This window comes from Cariama cristata, unplaced genomic scaffold (assembly GCF_000690535.1).
Source record: "Cariama cristata isolate BGI_N322 unplaced genomic scaffold, ASM69053v1 scaffold4122, whole genome shotgun sequence".
NCBI classification, from domain to species: Eukaryota; Metazoa; Chordata; class Aves; order Cariamiformes; family Cariamidae; genus Cariama; species Cariama cristata.
The window spans coordinates 1,977-7,957 of record NW_009605344.1 but is presented as its reverse complement, the minus strand read 5'-3'; the positions used below and the strand labels follow the sequence as shown (position 1 = coordinate 7,957).

Below are 5,981 nucleotides of genomic sequence, written 5' to 3'. Positions count from 1 at the left end.
TGTCTTCTCTCTGGGAGATTTACAAAGCAGACTGGGCAGAGATGGTTAAATGTGTGTCACAGGAAGCCTTGTCTGTCTCAGTTTTAGCCTGTTCCCTGTTTTTTTGATGGTTGCTTGTGTCTTCTTACCTTGCTCTGTTTGATGTTCTTATTTTAGTCACAGCTGTAGCCAGTTCATCCTTTCACACACAAAGAGTAAGGTCTTCCCAGCACAGTGGACCAGTTTGTACAACTCTCCAGTGTAGTTTTGTGACAAAATAAAGGTAAAAACTAAAAGATTTCATACCCTGTTTTGTTTTTTTTTCTTTTTTTTTTATTTTAGTGAGGGTCCCATATTTCATTGACTTGAAAAGACCACAGGATCAAGGTTTGAACCACACCTGTAATTACTACCTGCAGCCAGAGGAGGATGTAACTATTGGAGTCTGGTAAGGAAGCCTGTTCTGTGCAGTATGTGCCATGCATCTTTATCCTTCTTTTTGTTCTCAGTGTTGCCTGTCCGGTGTTTTTGCTGTGCATGTGACGACCATTGCTTGCTCTGATTTGTGGATGTTGGCGTTTTCCTCTGCCAAGTGACTGAGTTCATGTTGAAAAGTATGCAAATCTCTGGAGCTCGTCTGAACTCAGAGCAGTTATGCATGAAACACAGTCAGACAACATGTGCATTCAGAGAAACTTCATAATTTGGAATCATAAAGGTTAGAGGTCTGCGTTGCTACAAAGATCATGCCTCCATGTCAGATGAGACCCCAGGAGTTAGAAATTTTGTCATTCAACTGCTGTTCGTATTTTGTTTTGCAAAATAAATGTGGGGGAAGATAGGAAAACAGGATCAAAGTGTTCAGAGTAGGAGGAGGAATATTCTGTGTATAAGACATATGTAAGGTTTGGAGAGTGGGTGAGAACAGAACACACAGTTTACTCTCTTAACAAAACAAGTGACAGTGTCAGAGCTCACTTGTCACTCCTTCCTCACGAAGAAGATTTTTCTGGTCCCAGGCAAGGGCAATTCATTTCAGCTCCTTGTCACCCAGGATGAGCTCAGATGACTGGTTCTCTGTCTGAAAAGGTCTGCTTTCAGTACTTGCCGTAGTATTACACCAGCTCAAATCAGCTTCTGCATCTGTTTCCTGTGATCACTTTCTGTTGTGTCTCAACACCAAAAGTTTCAAAGCCGCAGAAAGTTCCTGCTAGCTTTGAAGAAAAAGAAGTGCCTGCAGTTTAAATATACATGAAAGAGCAGCAAACACCTGAAAAAAAGACCGGACACTATGTCAGGTGTGGAGGGAAGGGGGCTGTTTCTTAATAGAGCCAGTGATGTTACCTCTGCAGTCCTACAAGCTGTAGGATTTGGAGTTTTCGCTTGTGTGTGTGCAACTTGTATGTGTCCATTAATGCAGTAGAGATTTTCTCTTCACTTGAGGGTATATGACCTTTTGACTGGGACAGTGATATCCTGCTACATAAAGATGGTTCCTTCCCTTTAAGTGGATTTTGGGGAAAGACACGTTCGGAAGCTGGAAGTTCAGTCTTTCCAGGGTAGGCTGATAAATAATGGTTTGTGTCTTCCCTTAGACGGTTAAAATTCTACTTGTGAAGCTCTTAAGTTTAGTTTGCAGTCTTGAGATTTTAATTTTGTGTCACTTACAAGTATACTATGTATCTTTACCAAAACAGAACTTCCAGCTTGTGGTGGTGATTCACAGTCCCTGTCATTTGTCTTGGTACTTACGAGGTAGATTTTCACACAAGTTTGGAACCTTGCTTTAATGCCAGTGTAAGGTCTTGTGTTCGGTATACTTCTGAACAAAGTCCTCGGCCTGCTTTGTTCGTTCATAAGCTTGCAGAAGTCTTGAGGCAGAACAGTTGGAGAAGTTGAGTCTTACTGGGGCTTTTTTCTGCCTCAAGAACTCATTGTCTGCCAGCTGCATGCATGACTTTTTACGTTGTTTGCCTCTGTGTTGGTTTGTCCTCTGAGCTTTGCATCTGTGAGGAAGGTGTGGTAGGTGGAGTCTGTCTGTCTTCCAAGGAGAAAGTTGTGCGAGTACTTAAGTTATTTCTGACAGCTGTAAGCTAGCCCCCTTCTCAACAGTTTGAGATGATTGTGGGCATGTACTGGCTTTCAGTGTTTGTCTTCTAGAGTAATTGTCAAATTTAAATGCCTCCCTTCTCTTTGGTCTGTCATTCCTCTCTTTCCATTCCACCAGTGTTGAATTCTTTCTAACAGGCTGCCCAGCTATATTATCTACTGAAGAACAGCTGTGAGTTAAAAATTCCTGGCTCTTCTAGATTGTAGCTTTTCCAGCTAAAATGTTGTATTTTCAAGAACCTGGTGTACAAAAACAAAAATACATGATCTTCTCATCAGACCCCGAGCCCCTCTTTTCCTTCAGATTGACTGTGGAGTCAGATACGCCTCTTACTCACCAAACATTCTTTTCAAAACTAGCTGACTTTGGTTATTCTGAATATCTGCTGTTAACTGAAGTCATTAAGTGCCATAAAAGCTGAGGAATTGAGATTCTTTCTTCAGAACAGCAGCGAAGTTCAGTAATTGTGCTTTGAGTTTGCCTGTGAAATTTAATGCCTTGCACAGCCCTGAGTTTTGAAGGCAATGGTGATGGAGGTGAAAATGTAGAAATAACCCTAGCCACTGCCTTTTAAATTTAGCCATTTGTCCGCTAATCATGACAGTTTTAAGAAGAGTGTGTGTGAGGTGTGTAATCCTGAGTTAATGAGTTGATCAGAAAAACTCAAAATTTGAGTGGCAGACACTGAGTAGCAACAGAACAATGTAAATTTTCCTTCTGTATACAGGCACACGGTCCCTGCCGCCTTATGGAAGAATGCCCGAGGGAAAGACCAGTTGTGGTTTGAAGATGCTTTGGGTTCCAGCCATCCTGTAATCCTTTACTTGCATGGCAATGCAGGAACAAGGTGAGGCACAAAACAGCCATGGCTTTGTTTCACACTGTGTTTTTCTGGCTTGCCACACCTTCAACGCATTGATAAGAAAGATGGGGACAAACTTTTTAGTAGGATCTGTTGCAGTAGGACAAGGGGTAATGAATTTAAACTAAAAGAGCGTAGATTTAGATTGGACATAGGGAAGAAATTTTTTACGATGGGAGTGGTGAAACACTGGCACAGGTTGCCCAGAGAGGTGGTAGATGCCCTATCCCTGGAACCATTCGAGGTCAGGTTGGATGAGCCTCTGGGCAACCTGATCTGATTGAAGATGGCCCTAATCATTGCAGGGAGGTTGGACTAGATGACCTTCAAAGGTCACGTCCAACCCAAACTATTCTACGATTAAAACGAAAATAAAATCTAAAAGTAGTTTGGTGCTTCTCCTTTCTCCTTTTAAAAGGAAAGCATGTTTTAAGAAATGATGCCTCTCCATTTATTGAATGTGGGAGTAGATTTATTGCAGTTATCGGAGATACCTGATATTGTAGTTTACCTTGTATCCTCTGCTAGAAGCCAGGAGACTGTGACACTTGCTAGATCAGGTAGGGAGAAGTACTTCTTTTCAGTATAGTGCTCTCTGAATCAAGGCATGGGATAGTATTAGTGCTTCTGTATATGTGATTTACATGCATTAAATAAACTTTCCAGTTCCTTTTGTGAGCTTATTTTAGTAGTTAACACATTCCGAGGAAGGAAAATGGGAAGGAAAGAGGAAGGTAACGAGCTGTTCTTGTTTCATTACTGCATATGTACAGGGCGTTTGTCTGGAACAGGAACATTTCTAAAATTTGTAGTTTTATAGTTGACCATGTGTAGCAGCTAAAGAAGAAGGTTGGTTCTCTGTAGTTTGTTGCTGGATGCTAAAAGCCATTAACGCAATGTGAAACTTCCTGGATGTTTCTTGGAATCCTGTTCTTACCGCCACATCTCTGCACGGTACAGTGCTTTAGTTCGTTTATTAGAACATGGTCTTCTTCCTTACTAATATGCATCTTACAAAGAGTATCAGCTCCTTTCAGAGTTTTAAGTGCCAGTGCATGTCCTTTTGAAGCTGATGTCTGCTCGTTGATAATCTGAAAGAGCAGAGACATTGCAGAAATACAAGTTGCATGACGTAAAGCAAAGAAACTCTGGTTTTAACTGTGCTGGTAGTGAAGGTTCGCTAGCCTTTAGATTGCAGGAACGTTGCCTTTTTTCCTAAATTCTTGTCTTAGCAATGTTCTTTTTTGGTACGAGGGCATGGTGTGGAAGATGCGTGCTGTGAGCCAGGAAATGCATGAGCAGATGGGTTTTTGGAAACTGTCCTTGTCTTCTTGTGCTGATGTATTACAAGGTTTAATCAAATTGTTGCGTTATTTTTCAAATACTGCTTCGCGCATTTTCTTGCCTTCACTGAGTGTAGCAAATGATACTATTGGAAGCTATTCTGCAGCTTAATGGTGGTAATTTGGGACCAGTATATCTGCTATGTGTGTATTGATTAGATTTATTTCTTGGCTCCCCCGAAGTGCTACTGAGATGAAGTACTGAGCTATGGATCGATTACATATTTTACATTTCACATTGCTCTGTGTATTGGAGAAGCTGGAGATGTATTGGCTTTGCCATTTCAGCTTTAATATATATATTGCTCTGTGTTTCTACACTGCATATTCAGTCTCTTTATTGATGCAGGCTGCATTAACCATAAGTAAAAGGCACTGCATTGGCTTTCTGGTTTGCCCAAGTGGTCTGGAGCTGAGGCAAAAATGTGATATTTGCTTGATCAACTTAGAAAAAATTCCTTTGTTGCACTTCGAGGAATGCATGAAGAGGCACTGATGTGTGCATGTCAAGGGTGACTTTTCAAGCAAGTGTATCTTCTTATTCAGACTTACATGATTCAAAATGACTTACAAGCAACCCCTTGTGTTTTGCCCTGAGTGTCTTTCTGACTGCATTAGATATTTTGTAGTACAGTTGGAACTGACAGCTTTTGGCTGGCAAGTGCATGTGTTCTTAGAGGGAGGTCTGGAAAGTGGCATAGTGTGACTGTTCTAGAGTTTTCGTATGAGTGGAGGAGTAAATCTGCTCTTATATCAATACTAAAGTTTGAGTGTGAATTAGCCATGTCATGTTGTGGATATATTTTAAAGCATGTAATGGCACGTTCACTCTCTTTTCCATTTTATTGTCTAGATTTCAATTCATGAAAACAAAGCAAAAAAAGGTTAAAGCAGATTCTTCCCCTGGACTTATTTACAGTGTTCGGCTCTGGTTTTCTTTGCTCAGTCTTTTGCACATGTCCTTTCTGTCCCTATGCTTGGAGCCAGGTGAGAAAATCTGAGGGGCAGCTGCTTGGGTTAATGTGGCGAGTTCTGCTGAGAGCATCACACCTTGGAGAGCAGGGGTTACTGGCTGGGGCAGTGCTGATGGCAGGAGCATGAGGTCTGCAAAGCCAACAGGGGCAGGATGTTTTGGATGTATTACAGGCTTTGGAAAAGGCAGGTAGGAGGGTGGGTTGAAAAGTTTGTCTTTACCTGCTGTGAGAAGAGATTTATAGGGAGAAGGGGACTTCAAAATTATGTTCTGCATAGCTCAGCAGAGCCTTGCTGTCTCCTTGAAGCCTGTGACAAAGCAGTTAGAGCGTTTCTTAGGTTTGGCATGTTTGTGTTAAACTGGAAGCCTGAGGCAATTGGGAAAGTCTGTTTCTGGAAGTGTAAATGTTCGCATATGGTTTATTTTTTTGTTTGGTGTTTTTTTTTCTCTCCTCTTCTCTTCATGAATGACTTTTGCCAGAGGAGGGGATCATCGCGTGGAGCTTTACAAGGTAAGTGGCTGCACGTGTTGTCCAAGCAATTGCATGAACGTGTCAGATATGCACAGACTTGAGAAGACTGCTCATTACAGTCCACTGCCACCAGGCAGATAGTTGAGGGCTCTTAATCTCCTCTAAGATACAAAGCGTGTATGTGAAAACGGATCTGTAAGCCGTGAGCACACTTCCCTGTATTAAAAGATATTTGAAAGGTC

The 5,981-nt window shown here is 41.6% G+C and overlaps 1 long non-coding RNA gene across 1 annotated transcript in view; it reads left to right on the top strand.

Annotated features, from left to right (window-relative positions):
• Positions 1-5,780, top strand: part of LOC104158292 — a 9,019-nt gene extending 3,239 nt beyond the window's left edge. Inside the window, exons 2-4 of the long non-coding RNA XR_696421.1 lie at positions 322-427; positions 2,817-2,936; positions 5,748-5,780. This is a non-coding gene — a long non-coding RNA (uncharacterized LOC104158292). The remainder of the gene's footprint in view (positions 1-321; positions 428-2,816; positions 2,937-5,747) is intronic.
• Positions 5,781-5,981: the final 201 nt, after the last annotated feature.